Source organism: Vulpes lagopus, chromosome 21, assembly GCF_018345385.1.
Source record: "Vulpes lagopus strain Blue_001 chromosome 21, ASM1834538v1, whole genome shotgun sequence".
NCBI classification, from domain to species: Eukaryota; Metazoa; Chordata; class Mammalia; order Carnivora; family Canidae; genus Vulpes; species Vulpes lagopus.
Window position 1 is genome coordinate 5361874 of NC_054844.1, and position 5998 is coordinate 5367871.

The 5998-nt window shown below is 41.6% G+C and overlaps 1 pseudogene; it reads left to right on the top strand.

Moving 5' to 3' along the window:
• Window positions 1–753: 753 nt before the first annotated feature.
• LOC121480098 lies at window positions 754–5124 on the top strand (annotated as a pseudogene).
• Window positions 5125–5998: the final 874 nt, after the last annotated feature.

The window sequence follows — 5998 nt, forward strand, 5'->3', positions numbered from 1 at the left end:
GGGATCCCTGGGTGGCGCAACGGTTTGGCGCCTGCCTTTGGCCCAGGGCGCGATCCTGGAGACCCGGGATCGAATCCCACATCAGGCTCCCGGTGCATGGAGCCTGCTTCTTCCTCAGCCTGTGTCTCTGCCTCTCTCTCTCTCTCTGTGACTATCATAAAAAAAAAAAAAAAAAATTAAAAAGAATGTCAGCAGAAATATTAACGGGGCTTCTAATAAGACTTTGAAGGAAGTGAAGAGCGTGCTATTGGACACAGGAGGAAATATGCCCTTTGTTAGGAATGTCAGAAAATTTGACTGAATTGTGTTATGCTGTTGGATAGAAGATAGAATTTGTAAGTAATGAATTGGGGTATTCAGTAGCGCTTTCCAATTAAAGCCTTGGGGTGCCAGTGTGGCTCAGTGGCTGAGCATTGCCTTCATCTCAGGTCATGATCCCGGGGTCCTGGGATGGAGTCCCTCATCAGGCTTCCTTCAGAGAGCCTGCTTCTCCCCCTGCCTGTGTCTCTGCCTCTCTCTGTGTCTCTCATGAATAAATAAATAAAATCTTTTAAAACAGAACAAAAAAGTATGAAAGCCTGGGTTTTTCCTTGCTGCTTATAGTACACAGTAATGGTAAAGAAGAGAGATACACTGAGGAAGATAAATTTAGTGCTAAGTAAAAAGGAACCAGAACTAGATGATTTGGAAAATTCTTAGCTATCCATATTAGAAAAGATGATAAAGCATGCCCTCATGTAGACACTACCCATGATGTCACTGGACAGCCCTGTGGTATGTGGCTATGGGTCCAACCAGCCACCTCAGCAGAAGCCAGGAATTGAGATGGGGTTATCTAGGAAGCTCTGCAGAGAATGGTTATGTCTAGTGGTGTGGATCCTCTTGACATCCACAAAAGACCTACAAGCATTTAGAGAATTTTGTACCAGCTTAAATACTGCCAGCCTGGATAGAGAGGGGCAGAGACAAAGTGAAAGGAGGGAAGAATGATCTTTGAAAAGGAGCTTAGTATCTTATAATGTGTAGGATAGAGTCACTGATACAGGAACCAGAACAGGCAGAAAGAGAGACCTAGAGGCTGTGTCCTCCACAAGCCCAGAAGGCAGAGAGCATTGAGCCACAGAGGCTCATTCTCAGGCCTTGAGACCTAATGAAATTTTCCCTGCTGAATTTCAGACTTGCTTGGGACAGGTGAACCCTTCATTGCTTCCATTTTCACCCCTTTGGAATGGGAATATTTATCCTGTGCCTGGCCCAACATTTAATTTTGGAAGCAAAAAAGTAACCTTCCAATTGCATATGTTCACGGGGCAGAGAAATTTTGACCCAGGATGGATCACACCCAGAGGCTTGTCCATACCAAATTTAGATGACCTAAATGAGTGGATTTGGGGCTTTTTGAGTTAATGACATTTAGATTCTAGACTTAAAGCAGATGAGACTTTGGGAGATACTAAAATGGAGTTAACGCATTTTGCACATAGAAAAACATGAATTTGGGGGGGGTTTAAAGGGAGGACTCACTGTACTGGGTTCAATGGTTTCCCCCAAATTCATGTTCACCCAAAACCTGATAATGTGATCTTATTTAGATATAAAGTCTTTGCAGCTGTATTCAAGTTAAAATGAGGCCATAGTGGATGATGGTGGGCTCTAATCCATTGACAGTTTTTTTTTTTTTTAATTTTTATTTATTTATGATAGTCACACATAGAGAGAGAGAGAGAGAGGCAGAGACATAAACAGAGGGAGAAGCAGGCTCCATGTACCAGGAGCCTGATGTGGGATTCGATCCCGGGTCTCCAGGATCGCGCCCTGGGCCAAAGGCAGGCGCTAAAGCGCTGCACCACCCAGGGATCCCCATTGATTATTCTTTTGATAAGGAGTGTGTTTATAGGGAGACAGAGATACAGACACAGGGGAAAGCCATTGGTGACCCAGGCAAACATTGGAGTGATGCCACTGCAAACCAAGGAATGCCAAGGATTACCAGCAACCACCAGAAACTAGGAAGAAGCAAGGAAGGATTCTTCCCTAGAGCTCCCCTGCCCCTAGCTCCCTCCCAGGAAGCATGGCCCTGTTGACACCTTGATTGCAGACTTCTAGCCTCAAGAACTGTTAGAGAATCAAGTTCTTTTGTTGTATGCCATCACACTGATGGCAGTTTGTTAAAGCATCCTAGGTAACTAATACAGCAGGCATGGGAAGTGATTACTTCTAGGTAAAGGGGGTAAGGTAGGGAATGGAACAGGTATGTTTTCTTTCTTACAGCAAATCTTGTAAAGCTTTGCTTCTCTAAATCATTTGCACCTATCTTTGACTTTTAGAAAGGAAAGTTTTCAAGTTATAGTTATAGATCAAGTAAACCTGACAGTTTATATAAAAATAAACAAACCAGTCTCACTTATGAATACCAAAGCAGAGGGTTGATCCCAGAACTGTAAAAATGATTCAAATAGAAAACAATGATTCTCCACTTCATTAGAGAAAAAAGATGACATTCTCCATAGATGCTGAAAAATAAAACTAAACATCTTTTAGTTTCTGTAAAATGCTTAAGAAAATAGAAATAGGTAGGTACTTTCTTAACATGATAGCATACACTCATCATAACCTAAAAGCCAGTATCCTCCTAAATGCACAAATATGAAAAGTAATTCCTTTTCATGTTTGAAGACTTAGGAACACCAAGGAACACTTAGGAATAGGACACAGGTGTCTGGTATCATCAGGTTCCAGAAAAGATAATTAAAGAAGAAATAGAAATCTGACATATAAAAATTAGACAGGTAAAGATCAATTATCATTAAAGGCAAGTGAGAGTATAATATACTTCAAAGGTCACTCAACTTGTACTTTAAAGGACCAGGTAGTAAATGATACCTGGTATACTTTTTTCTTCTTCCTTTTTCTTTAAAACAGTTCTTTCTTTCTTTCTTTTTTTAAGATTTTATTTATTTATTCATGAGAGATACAGAGAGAGAGAGGCAGAGACATAGGCAGAGGGAGAAGCAGGCTCCCTGCAGGGAGCCGGACTTGGGACTCGATCCCGGGACTCCAGGATCAGGCCCTGGGCCGAAGGCAACGCTAAACCACTGAGCCACCAGGGCTGCCCAAAAGCAGTTCTTTCAAAAGAAAAAAAAAAAAGTGAATTTCCTGGATGGCAGAGGCAGTTGAGCGCCCGACTCTTGGTTTGAGCTCTAGTCATGATCTCAGGCTCATGAGATTGAACCCTGCAACAGTCTCTATGCTCAGCAGTCTTTTTTTTTTTTTTTTTTTTTTATGCTCAGCAGAGTCTACTTGGGATTCTCTCTCCCTCTGTCCCTGCCTCCCCAATTTTTAGTTCTCAGTGATACAAAAATAGCCTATAGCTGGCATTGTCCCAGAGAACATAGTTTGCAGATCCTTTGCATACCTGGAAAAAGGAAAATCAAAGGAAAATATAACAAACTCAAATAGAATTCAATAAATTCCACTTGTATATATATATATATGGAAATCAAACAGGACTCATATCTACAAAAATAGCCTGTTAGAAAATACAAAGAAAGCAAAGACCCTATTTAGAATAGCAAAAATAATAATAATAAAATAATAATAATAATAATAATAATTTTTAAATCTTGAGAATAAACTTAACAAGAAATGCAAGCTCTACAATTTACAATTTTAATGCTACTGAAGTACACAACAGAAGATTTAACAATGCAGAGGCACATGGTGTCCTTGGATTCTCAGCATCATAAAGCTGTCAAAGATAGCTCATCTGTAAATTTAATGTCATCCCAATAAAAATACCAAAAGGGTATTTTTTGGGAACTAGCCTAGCTAGTTCTAAATTTCATATGGAAAAATTCCCAAGAATAGCCAGGAAAATTTTTAAAAATTAAAGTAACAAGGAAGGTTAAAACTACCATATATAAAAAACTATTCAAAGTCCTTAAAATGTGAAGAGAGGGGGTCCCTGGGTGGCTCAGCCGTTTGGCTCCTGCCTTTGGGCCAGGGCGCAATCCTGGAGTCCCGGGATCGAGTCCCGCGTCGGGCTCCCGGCATGGAGCCTGCTTCTCCCTCTGCCTATTTCTCTGCCTCTCTCTGTCTCTCTATGTCTATGTGAATAGAAACAAAGATCACTAACACCAAATAGAAAATTCAGAAATAGATTTTAGAGAATTTATGAGAATTTTGCATGTTAAATAAATGATCTTGGCTCAGCTGGATATCCATTGGAAGAAAAAATAAACGTAATGCTTTGTTCACAATTAACATCAAAAGTGATTCTGACAGACAAAAGATTTCGATGACCTCATAAGTTCCTAGACAGAAAGATGAGAAGTATTTTATAACCTCATGTGAGAGAAAGTATGACACAAAATCCAGAAGCTTAAGTGAGTGTTTTTGTTTTTGTTTTTGTTTTTGTTTTTGTTTTAATATAAGCTATGCTGGGCAGCCTGGGTGGCTCAGCGGGTTAGCACCGCCTGCAGCCCAGGGCCTGATCCTGGAGACCCGGGATCGAGTCCCACATCAGGCTCCCTGCGTGGAGCCTGCTTCTCCCTCTGCCTATGTCTCTGCCTCTCTCTCTGTGTGTGTCTCTCATGAATAAATAAATGAAAAATCTTTATTTTTTTTCCTTTTAATTTTAATTTATTTTTGATAGTCACAGAGAGAGAGAGACACACACACACACGCAGAGGGAGAAGCAGGCTCCATGCACCGGGAGCCGGACGTGGGATTCGATCCCGCGTCTCCAGGATCGCGCCCTGGGCCAAAGGCAGGCGCTAAACCGCTGCGCCACCCAGGGACCCCAATAAAAAATCTTTAAAGAAATAATAAGGGGCCGGGGACGCGCGGGCGGTGAGCTGAAGCCAGCAGCGGACAAGATGCTCCCCGAGGGCGCCGGGCCCTAGGCGGACCTGGACGAGGCAGGAGGTAGCACCGGGCTCCTGATGGACTTGGCAGCCAACGAGAAAGCAGTTCACGCAGACTTTTTCAATGATTTTGAAGATCGGTTTGATGATGATGACCTCCCGTGAGACGCCGTCCAGGGGCCTGTGTGCTCCTGCACCAACTGCTGCGGTGGAGCTCCGCAGGGGACAATTTCAGATGGCTCTAAAGAACTCGTGGACATCACTTGAAATTAGGAGGTGATTAGCAAGAAAGAGAAGGATGGTTTTAAATATCTGCATGAAGCCCGCTAATCTCTGAATGTGATCAGCTTTTGTCCTTCAATTAAAATAAAAAGTGATGCCATCAAAAAATAATAATAATAAAATAAAAATATAAGCTTTGTACTCAATGTGGGGCTCGAACTCACAACCCGAAGACCAAGAGTCACATGCTCTACTGACTGAGCCAGCCAGGTACCTCAAGAGTGATAAATTTTAACATGTAAAAACGTTTTACTTTGTTTTCTTTGAAACAAAGACAAAAATAGTAATAGTAATAGTAATAGTAATGCCTCAGTAAAACCGAAGGGTAAGCAACTAACTCGGGAAAAAAATTTTTTGAGATGAGGGAATCACCATTTTGGTGAGGGGCTTCAGAGACCGGTTGAAAGGGTAGGAGGACAGTTAGATTCGACATCCTTGGCCAGAATCTTCCCAGCTCCACAGTCACCAAAAAAGTGGGGAAAATATTTTTAACTTGGGACACCTGGGTGGCTCAGCGGTTGAGCGTCTGCTTTCTGCTCAGATTGTGATCCCAGAGACCCAGGATCGAGTCTCGCATTGGGGTCCCCGGATGGGGCCTGTTTCTCCCTCTGCCTGTATCTCTGCCTCTCTTTCTCTCTCTCTCTCATGAATAAATAAATAAAATCTTAAAAGAAAAATATTTTAACTCACATGATAAGCAAGTGCTATCTTAATATATAAAGAACTAAAGTAAATAAGAGAAAATCCCACAATCTAATAGAAAAATGGGCAAGGAATAGAAACAATTCTATAGAAAAAGAAACCCAAATAGCTCTTGAACATATGAAAAGATATTCAGGCTTAATCATCAT